Genomic DNA, 11,769 nt, shown 5'->3' on the forward strand with positions numbered 1-11,769 from the left:
ACCCTGTCCTAAGTCATGTTTAAGGATACACAGTTGAACATCCTTTTATTTATTGAAACAAAAACTACCACGTCAACCGGATAACATGACTCCTGTTGCGTTTGAAACAAGTGTTTCAATCGTCCCGACAGCGACTACTGACACTTAAACCTTTTTTTACCTCTAAACTTCAAAACTCTGACATCGCACACTTTAACACAGGTTTAAGTACTAATTCATCTGTTGTATAGTCATATTATTATGGCATGAGACAAAAAACACAACTATTTATTACAAAAAAACTACCGCAGGAAGGATTTTAGTTAGCGGTCTCTAAAACAGGTTTGGGGGATAACATTTGAACGGTGGGACGTCATTACATGAAATTGCGTGGGGTTGGTCAGTCTTGCGTGCTGAACGTAGTGACGAAATTTGACGTGAAAGCCTTGCGTGGTTCTCGAGGAAATCGCTGTGTTTCAATCGTCCCGTGTTTCAATCGACCCGGCTCTCCCCTACTGCTCTGCCATTTTCAAGAACCCGCCCAGTGAACGCAGAGGATTGTGGGTAGTTTTGGCTCGTCTAGGATGCAGCGATGCCAGGCCCCCAGGACAGGCATATACTTCCGCAATCCACCCGTGCTCAGAGGCCAAGCCTGGTATTGCAGGTGTTTAGCTGGGAGTGGACGGGGGTCCGTCATTTCATGTGGCCCAGAAGTAGATATCGCCGTCCACTCCAATACAAGTGGGGAACAGGATTGTGTCTCCGCAAGAAATGTTTGGATATCAATCAAAGGCTCATAATTATATTTCTACCCTGTTCTAAAAAAATGTACGTTTTTTCTTTTCAAAACGCCTCCTCAAGCGTTTTATTAGCAGTTTACGTTGGGTACAGCAGCTGAAACGAGCCGTACTGAAACAAACGGCTCCTTGCTATGATCCTATTTTGAAGTGCACGGCTCCATTAACTTCCGAATTAAATTAAATTCCGAATTAACTTCCATTAACTTCCAAAGTCTGAGATTTGTCCTTTACTTGACATGAATGGCGTTGAACACGGATATATAACACACATATCATTGAAATAGCTGGAACAGGCACGCACGTATTGATTACCTGAATGATTATGGGAGACCTACGTAATTTTCATAATATTGTAAATTGTCTGATATTAACATTTCAGTTGCGTTGGTAGGTATTTCATTTTCATTTGCTTGTTTAGCTATGTATGACAGGGTTATGGTTAGCTATGTATGACAGTTGACAATGTTGGTGTATTACAATTCAATATTTGGGTAGGCTACTCCAACTTCGTTGCTGGTCGATATGTAAACATTTACTTTTATATAAATTATTGATTGCATTCTTCGTAAAATAGTTAGTTGGAAGGAATCTGTTTCTTAAGCAATAACATTGAACTGAAATTTTTAGGCCTACATACGTTTACTATGTTACTATGGTATTATATGGAGCAATCTTACATATTTATGAAGTTTCCAGATCAATAAAGTTCTATCTCTTTTTATTTGAACTGCCTGTATGTCCTCTTGATTATAGTATTACAGTGTGTACCTTGGTTATCAGCTATCATAGAATGGTGTCCAAATGGCTGCATGTGTAAGAAATAGGATTTGAACCAAGTGTTACAATAAAAAAAAGCTTTTATTAAAAGACCCCCCACCCCAAATTTGAACAAAACACATTTTTTGGCTGTTTGGCTGGGGCAGAAGAGTGGAAGGGGAAACAAAGACAGGTAGCCTAAGAAGTAAGAAAAGGAATGAGAGGAAGAACAGTGAAATGAATGAACAGTGTGACCTTGGGTGTCTTGAAAGGCGCCTCTAAATTAAATGTATTATTATTATTATTATAAACGCAAATGATTACCAAAAAGGTTATAATTACTGATTTATCAAATACGCAGAGAAGAGCATCATCGAATAAAGATTAAGGACCTGGATTATATCTTACAGTATTGAAAACTGTTGAAATTACAATTCAGAGTGGAGAAGGCTGAAGGCATTGGCCCTAAAAGTGTCAGTTTCACCCACTCTGGATTATCGCTTCAAGAGACTGTGAAATGCTTTTTAAAAAAATGTCATTTCCCCTATTGGTGAAATGAACCTTGTCTTTTAGGTATAAACCACAGCAGTTAAACCTTATTCCAGGATGCTCTACGCTGTTGCCTCCTAGCTCTACACTAACAAATGCGTTCATCACACTGTTCACCCATTTCCTAGCGTGATTTAGCTTCCCCGGATGGTCAGCCCTCCACCAGCGTCTCTCGTTGATGGTAGAGTAGACAATCTGCATTGCTGGGAACTGCCGGTGGAGGTACTGCAGGTCCTGCTTCATTGCGGCAACAACCTCAACTCCCTCCAGGCGTCCGAGGTCGTTGCCGCCACAGTGGATGAGCAGGACATCCGGGGCTGTTCTTCCTCTCAGGGACTGCAGGAAGAAAGGGATGAGGGTCTTCCATCTCAGCCCGCCCCAGCCAAACCAACTGACCCTGGCCTCTAGGCCAAGGTGGGGGCCACAGGTTTCCTTGGCTCTCTCCTCTCCACGGCGGACGTAGCTGTCCCTTGGCCTGCACCTTGACGTGGTGAATGGGCTTTAAACTAAGCCAGGCCTTTTATGTTTTTTTGTTTGTTATTCACAGTCTATCTTATTAATGATACAAAGCCTTAATTAAACCCCTTCTCTTCTGTTTTGCAGAAACTGGAAACTTCAGAGTATATTTTATCAAGTTAGATAATCTTTTTTTGTTTCCTCATCAGATCCCAGTCCATCATGCTCCTCTACTTGTCTGCCGTGCCACCATCATGCCTCATGCATCACCTCTCAGCGCCTACCCAGCTGCATCTTATTCCATTTCGAAAAAGCGAGCATCTCACCAAGCAAAGTTTTGCTAATGCCTGCTCAAGTTATTTAAATTCTATGGATATCTGAAAATATTTACAGATGGTTCTAAAGATCCCAAAGGACAATGTGGTATTGGCATATATGTTCCAGAATTTGAAAAAGGATATGGATATAGAGTGGGTGACTTTATCAGTATACTCAATCGAGATGGCCACAATAATAACCGCTCTTAGATGGGTTGTAGATACTAAGTTTTATAACAAATAATTCAATACGTGAAGATTTGGTGATAGAGGTAAAGCATCTTCTTTTAAATATTATAAGCCTTGGTTTAGTTATTCAGTTCTGTTGGATTCCAGCCCACCATGGAATATATGGCAATGAAATTGCTGATAAATTAGATAAAAGATACTAACCTAATTAGAAGAATTTAACCTTAAGTATATATATTTTTTATTTTTATTTATTCATTTCTTTTGTTAGTTTGTTTTATTTTGTTTCGTTAGTTTGGTTTTTTCTTTGAATTTATTTGTATGATTTAAAGTATGATTTGCCAACGTCCTTGTCCTTGTCAACGTCCTTGTCACAAACTCCTGTGTAGTAGTCCAGTAGGTCGCGGTATATGGGGAAAAACTATGATCCGCCACTAAACTAGAAGACGAAGAAGATCTCTGCATCCGGTACGTCACGGACTAGGTCACGTGTCCTGGCCACATAACGCGGAAGCAAATCGCTCCTGTATGTTGCCATGCGCCACTGAGCAGTTTGCATAGGAATGAATGGGCGGCCATTTTCCAGTCCGTGGTCCATCCTTTATTATGTCCATGAGCGATGCATCCTTGAAAAATCTCGGAATTCTCAAAAACAAAGGACGCAAAAATGGCGCGGCTTTCGAGTGTCCTCAACATTGGAACAGTGCTTGTCGTCGTTCTATGACGTAGCGTCCTTAAAAGGGCGGCCAGAGATACATATGGAGGATGTAGCTATTTGTCTTTACTCAGACCCAGGAAGTGAAACATAAAGACAAGAAAGACTAGTATAAGTATATTCATGTAAAGATGCTTTAAAAGAGTTTTGATTGGTTTGGCAATGTACTTTGACTGTTGGAACTTGCAACTCAATTAGCTGAATGTAATTATAGTTATTGTATAACATGGTAGACATTTATTCATTCTTGGTGCATTCAGCCTGATGCTCACATGGACACTGTCACATGCTCACTGGCGAGATTAAACCATGTTAAAAGAAACTAGATAATATACCATGAGTTGTAATGCCAGTTGAGATTTCCTGGTTGAGACCCCTTATTAAGAGTTCAACTGTTTTTATAGCACGGACATTTTAACATGTCATTTGCAAAGATAAACTGTTGGATTTAAACTTCATGGACATTTTAACATGTCATTTGCAAAGATAAACTGTTGGATTTAAACTTGATTAGATTAGATTCAACTGAGGGGGTCTCAACCTGGAAATCTCAACTGGCATTACAACTCATGGTATATTATCTAGTTTCTTTTAACATGGTTTATTCTCGCCAGTGAGCATGTGACTGTCCATGTGAGCATCACGCTGAATGAACCAAGAATTAATAAATGTCTACCATGTTATACAATAACTATAATTACATTCAGCTAATTGAGTTTGGATTTAAACTTGATGATTTATAATTGTCAAAACAGACAAATAAATGTTTACTTAAAAATGTTGATGTGTGTAGAATTGCTTTGTTTATTATTTTGTTTCATATATTGACTTGAAGTACTCATATAGATTAAAGAGTAAATACTTAAAAAATAAGTTAATGTAACATATTTATTCTGATATTTGATAGTCCAGTATGAATTACAATGTGTTAAAAAAATTAAGTAAATGTAGCAGATTTGTTTTGTTAAATAATAATCAAATTTTCAGTTGCATCTACCTAACATTTTAATTATATCTACTCATTGTTTTTGAGTGGTTTGAACTTAGGGTTACTATTGCATAGACTTAAAATTTTAATTATATCAACTCCATTTTTTTATTTCATGGTACTCAATGTAGTTGTTCAGATCTGCTAATATTTTATAAATACATTTACTTAATCCATAAGGTAAATCTAAATGATTTCACAGATTTCAAATTTACTCAATATTTTAAGTGTAAAAATGTTACACAGATTAAATTGAGTAGAGCATAGTTAAATTTTTTAGAGTGTAGGCTAATACAGCGCCCACCTCAGCAAAAGGTAAAATGTAAAAAGAAGATATAAGCTACATTTAAAATACAGATGCTGTAGCCTACATAAAAATACAGATGCCACATGAAATATGAAAATAGGATGCACTGTATAAATATGCAAAACTAGGATATAACTAGGCTATAATGAGAATACTTGGTTAACTTACATCTGTGCAATGACTATCCTCCTAAATTAAATTAGTTAGATGGAAAGATTTTTGTCGATGGAATGATCCTGTCACTTTACTGCCACACATTGTGTGTGTCAGTAAAGTGATGAGGTAGGAGAATCCGTGTATGGTTCGTTCTTTGAATATTCCGATTTATAACAAAATCAGAAAAAACAATTAACAGGATTGTTTTTTGGTTTTTCTGATTTGGTTTTGAAACTGAAAAAGGGCAAAAGGAATAAACAAATAAACGGCATTTGATTTTGCGTTTGTGTGTTGGTTTTTAAAACCCGAAACAGAAAAACAAATAGGGCCTACAAAAACAGATACATGTATAGTTATAGGCTATACCAGAAGGCAGAACGCAGCGAAGAAAAAAGAGCCAACCACCTAAACCAGCAATAGACTGTCTAATTATATTTAGCCTTAGTTATGGCCGCACTTGAACCTTATGGTGATTTTATTCGTGAACTATTTGATACTGGAAAGACACGACGCGATCAGTACCGCTCTAAAGCATTCTGGTGCCCCGAAGTACTCCGTTATGATGGTGAGGAGGTTCTGTGTGGAGCACAACCTTCGAAGAAGAAATCTAGTTTCGCCGGCTCCCATGGGAAACAATAAAGCTGCCCATTGTAGAATGCGAGAGACTCGCTGGAACGTTTGAAACGTCTTTATATGTATTATTATTATTTATTTTTAAACAACCTCTTGCCTACAGAGCAAGCGTCTCTATCGATTGGGCCACGGCCACGGTGACCACACTGTAGGAACTGGATTTACTAATATATATCGATATGACGCTACAACTAACAACAAATGAGAGGAGAACTCCTCAAAGCAGATCTGTGCTAAACTGATTTGGTCTGCTTGTCTTGTTCAGCGATTGGGCGCAAACACTTCAAATGCATTGGCTGAGAGAAAAGAAGGGCAGAGATTATTAGCATACTAGAGAGACGCCGTATTTTACGGCGTTGTGATGTGCACAAAAGCGCCGTATTTTACGCGCGGTTTGATGTTCAAAACGGCGCTTTTTACGCACGCTCTTGAAAGGCTTAATTGCGGCGTAAAAAGCGCTTTTTCTACATTTTACGGCGTTTTTTACGGCGTAATGAAGGTGATACGCGTCTAAATGATGCCGTTTTCTGGCGGGGATGGCTTGCCATAATCGAGTCCGTAGTACGCGTGGTAGGAATTGAGAAACGGCTTATGTCTTCACAACGAGCAACGGGTGCCTGCGCGGCCCCTCCCCCGTCTCAAAGCACTTTCAGGCAGCCCAGTCCTCGTGCAGCAGTCCCTCCAAGCTGCTCTGTTAGCAGGAGCTAACAGGAGACGTTCACGCCTCGGCATCCGGGCTGCAAATGAATCCGCGTCCCGGCCAGCAAGCCGCCGCCGACTGATCCCGCCCCCTGACGTACAGTCAGGGCAGGAAAATTTAATATTTTCTTTGTCTAAATAAAATAATAAATCGCTGTGTTACATTGACTCACACTGCCTCAGGCTCAGTCATTTCACATCACCTCGTCCGCTGTGTGTGTGTGTGTGTGTCTTTACCATGTCGCAGTCAAAACTTTACCAACAAAAATATAGGAAAGAGTGGGAAGCAAACACTGCTTTTAAGGGCTGGTTAAAGCCGTTTATTGGAGACGATGAACGAGCATACTGTAGCTATTGCAAGGTCGATTTCTGTGCCAAATTCAGTGATGTGAAGAAACACAGTTCAACCCAAAAGCATATTCAAAAGGCAAAGCCTTACAGTTCAGCTCAAACAACGCTGCCATTTATGGTAAGCAAAATTGGGACGAAGCAAAAAAGATTATTATTTTTTTTTTTTACTTCCATGGTTGCAACCAAGCAAGCTAGAAACATACAGGGCTCACAACAAAACGGTCGACAAAACACATTTTTACAGGGCTCACAACAAAATGGTTGAGCAAACACATTTGTACAGAGACTATCAACATCAGGAATACCACGAAGACAAAGTCCACCCGAGGGTACTTTCAATTTCAAAAGCAACGCGGCCAAGTCGGCGTCTGATTTACAGTCTTCTTTTTCTTTCAGTTCACACTATTCCTGAAAAGCTCGCCCAACGTTTACTCGTGTCTGGCCTCTCTGTCGGTCAGTATCCCTTTTCTCTTCTTCTGTTCCTCCGCATTGGGTTTCTCTGTCTCTTTTTAGTCGGCTGATCTATGATGAATGCAACAATCCCTTAAGGTGCGAACACACCAAGCGCGTACCTCGCGTACCATGTACGTGCGTAACGCAGCGAAAATGTTGCTTGACCATTTTGTGTCAAAAATGGTCAGATACGCGCGTACACATACGCGCGTAGATGAGACCGCCCAAAACTCCCCCCCCCCCCCCCCCCCAGCCTGTGGCTGCGCTGGATTTAGGAGTCCGAGGAAGGAAACCCAAACGCCGCCGTTTTTGGATGGATGATAGAGCTTGGATCGGGTTAGATTAAATAATCTCGGATATAAATAACAATAATCGGGTTAAATAACTTCACATGGTGTGTCTGGTGTGTTTCCAGCATTCGTAGTGTTGATCAGCAGAGAAATAGTCCGCCAAGACGTTGAGGTTGCTTAGCAATCAGAGACTCTGTCCATGCAAGTGAACGGAGCGTTCACTCTTCGTCATAACTATCAAACCAAACATCCTTCACATTCACCGAGCGAACATTATGAGAGTAAAATGCACATTTCTCGCTAGAAATGTTTCCATAAACGCATTTAATGGCGTAACTATGTTACTATTTCCACTCAGAATAAAGAAAGTTGCCGGCCGTGGCTGCCATGGACATGGCTGCTCTGGAGTCCGAGGTAGGAAACCCAAACGCCGCCGTGTTTGGGTGATAGAGTTTAGATCGGGTTAGATTAAATATTCTCGGATATAAATAACAATAATCGGGTTAAATAACTTCACATGGTGTGTCTGGTGTGTTTCCAGCATTCGTAGTGTTGATCAGCAGATATATAGTCCGCCAAGACGTTGAGGTTGCTTAGTAACCAGAGACTCTGTCCATGCAAGTGAACGGAGCGTTCCCTCTTCGTCATAACTATCAAACCAAACATCCTTCACATTCACCGAGCGAACATTATGAAAGTAAAATGCACATTTCTCGCTAAAAATGTTTCCATAAAAGCATTTAATGGCGTAACTATGTTACTATTTCCACACAGAATAAAGAAAGATGTCGGCCGTATGCTTCTGTCCAAGCTCACTACTCTCTGCCAGTGACGTCGGGTCAAGCTCAACGCTGATTGGCTATTGCGGCGCGTATGAGCGTAAAAAGTTAAATTTTTTGAACTCCTCACGTACATGTACGCGCGTATATGTACGCGCGTATATGTGCGCGCGTATATGTACGCGCCTCATACGCCCCTACAGCGAGTAAAATGTTGCTTGGTACGCATGATACGCGTGTACGCACCTCATACGCGCGTAAACCAATGCTTCCCTATGGAAAAATTGCCGATTTTATACGCGTGGTACGCAGGTAACGCGTTTGGTGTGGCCGTACCTTTAGTTACTTATGTTTATATCGAGCCGGTTCCATGTTTGGGGGTCTGTGCCTTAAAGCAATTTGTTACTTCGCGAGACCCGAGACTCCCGCGAGAGTGGTGGGCGGGTCGCCGGCAGAAACATATTCCCTTTCTCCGCCAAGATGCGCAAGGGGGAGTCGAAACAACGTCCAATCGAACAAAAATGTATAATTGAACAATCGCGATGACTCTTAACCTGTTATATTAAGGTATATCAAGCCAAGAAATTTGCATAGTTCCCCTTTCACTCGTGTCTGGTCTCTTTTCTGGTCCAACTTCTTTTTATTCTTCTTTTGTTCCACCGACAGCCGCCTCTTGGGTCCCTTATCAGTTGATTGATCCATGATGAATGCAACAATTGCCTCGCAACTGGCTGTTTATATCTAGCCGGTGCCATGTTTGGGGGTGTGTCTGTGCCGTAAAGCATTTTCGAAACTACAATCTGACAACATTTTCGAGGCGCGATTGGATACTTCCGCTGCGTCACATCCGGATTGTGTCGGCCCGAACAGAGCAAGTTGCATATTTGCTTTTTCCTTGGAGAAGCGACTTGGGGCAATGAAACACCCGCCAAACGACGCAGAAATGGTTGTAGAACGATCAGAACGACTCTCAACCTGCATAATTAAGGTTATTTTGGCAAAAATGGTTGCATAGTGGGCTTTTAAGATAGCAGGGATAAAGTATGAGGATAGACCAATTGCCTCTATCAAATAATGCTCCCACTGCATAATCACATTATTTTAAACCACCCTATGTACACTGTAAGAATATGGGGAGCATATATCCACACAATAAAATGTGTGGATAGTGTCTTGGTAAGATAGCTCTTTAATGATGTAAGTTCTTTAATGAATGTTAACTGCAAAAGAGAGCTCTACGTTGGGAGCAGAAGAGCCATTAAATCCAAAGAGGAGGCAAGAAAACTCTTTATAGAGTTTCACTTCTCTCCAATGGGGGGACATACGGGCATCCTGAAAACCCGCACTGCAATATCCTCCAGATTTTACTGGCTTGGCATGTCAGTCGACATTTACAACTGGGTAGGCTATTTGTTTGCGTTATTGTTGTTTTGTGTTTTTGTGTTTTATTAACAGCTACTTTCTGAAAGGTCTTGGAATGTGATGAATGCCAGAAGGTTGGAAAACCTTTGACTGCTGCCCAGCCAGTGTATACAGGTACATGTGTGCAGTGGTATCTTATCCAACAGCTATTAATAAAGAAGTATTGAGTGTAAAAATAATTATATTTGTTTGACCAACAAACAAATATAATTATTTTTCACGGTTGAAAATCTATTTACTAATATTGTATAAATATTTGTTAAAGGTTGGGTATGGGATTTGCGAAACGCCAGCAGATTTTGAAAATACACAACTCAAATGGTCCTACCCCCTCTCCTTCAACGCTGACTCTGACTCCACCCATTCCAAGTACATGGACGCGCAATCATGCACGAGCAAACACAGATGCGCGAGAGCGAGCCATTAGCTAGTTAGCTAGCTCCAGTAGCTACCGCAGGATAACAACCAACAGAAGCTTGCTCTGGGTCACGAGCTTTGAGTACGTGCACGAAGGGGTCGCGCGGGGGAGGGGGAGTGCAGTACGACCGTTTGATTGACGTACTTACTGTCCAATGCAACTCGGTGGCTCTGGAAATCATTGGCTGGAGTTTTTCGAGCCCTGCCCGTTCCACAGATGATTGACTTGTTTAATTTTCATGTCAGTACTTCTAACTCAGTGGCTGTAAGTGGGTTATGATAAGGATTTCAAGTAATTTTGCAAAAATTGCCAAAAAAGCGAATTCCATACCCAACCTTTAATAGTTGACTAAATGTATTTTTGCACTAATAAACAGTTATATCTTACATAATTTAAATGTTAAATGTTCATTTACAAACTATATGTTAATATAAAAGTTAATGACATTATTATTTAAATGATTGTTATTGTTGTTACTGTGCTTCTGCCTATCCCAATATGAACCACTCCTCATAGGACCCTTACAATGAAGTTGGTTAAGCTTAATTAATATATTATAAATATATAACTATTAGTGTGGGGCCCCTTATACTAAAGTTTGTTAAGCTTAATTAATATATTAGTAATATATAACTATCAGTATGGGGGACTGTTGCCTGGCTAGCCTTGCGGTGGTGGAAGGACTGGAGGCAGTGTGACAGAGGTTTGGGCAAAGGCAGTTTACCTGTTTTATTCTCCGTAGCCGCAGGTTTATATGCCCATCAGGAGGCAAAAAAAATGCATAAACAAAATAACACAAAAAAACTCCACTAACAATAACTCTCAGTTAATAAATATACTTCTGAATATCGTCAATAAGCAAAACTCAAAAAAACCGCGCCCACCGCACCAACGCCCGGAGTTCAGAAAATTGAACTTTCACCGCTTCAACGCGTGACGCTAAGCCACGGTAGCCAATCAGCGTGGAGCTTGACCCGACGTCACTGGCAGAGAGTAGTGAGCTTGCACAGAAGCATACGGCCGACATCTTTCTTTATTCTGGGTGGAAATAGTGACATAGTTACGCCATTACATGCATTTATGGAAACATTTCTAGCGAGAAATGTGCATTTTACTTTCAGAATGTTCGCTCGGTGAATGTGAAGGATGTTTGGTTTGATAGTTATGACGAAGAGGGAACACTCCGTTCACTTGCATGGACAGAGTCTCTGGCTCAGCAACCTCAACGTCTTGGCGGACTATTTCTCTGCTGATCAACACTACGAATGCTGGAAACACACCAGACACACCATGTGAAGATATTTAACCCGATTAGTGTTATTTATATCCGAGATTATTTAATCTAACCCGATCTAAGCTCTATCATGCACCCAAACGCGGCGTTTGGGTTTCCTACCTCGGACTCCAGCGCAGCCACGGCCGACATCTTTCTTTATTCTGGGTGGAAATAGTTACATAGTTACGCCATTAAATGCGTTTATGGAAACATTTTTTGCGAGAAATGTGCATTTT

General features: G+C 40.8%; 2 long non-coding RNA genes across 2 annotated transcripts; one reads left to right on the plus strand and one right to left on the minus strand.

Moving 5' to 3' along the window:
* Positions 1-654: 654 nt before the first annotated feature.
* On the plus strand, positions 655-3,178 carry LOC132451227 (uncharacterized). The gene is made up of 2 exons (XR_009524002.1): positions 655-990; positions 2,955-3,178. It is a non-coding gene; the product is annotated as an uncharacterized LOC132451227 (long non-coding RNA).
* Positions 3,179-10,098: 6,920 nt separating this feature from the next.
* On the minus strand, positions 10,099-11,079 carry LOC132451235 (uncharacterized). Its single transcript, XR_009524010.1, has 2 exons — positions 10,908-11,079; positions 10,099-10,842 (listed from the first exon to the last, which is right to left on the minus strand). It is a non-coding gene; the product is annotated as an uncharacterized LOC132451235 (long non-coding RNA).
* Positions 11,080-11,769: the final 690 nt, after the last annotated feature.

This window comes from Gadus macrocephalus, chromosome 2 (assembly GCF_031168955.1).
Source record: "Gadus macrocephalus chromosome 2, ASM3116895v1".
In the NCBI taxonomy this organism is placed as follows: domain Eukaryota; kingdom Metazoa; phylum Chordata; class Actinopteri; order Gadiformes; family Gadidae; genus Gadus; species Gadus macrocephalus.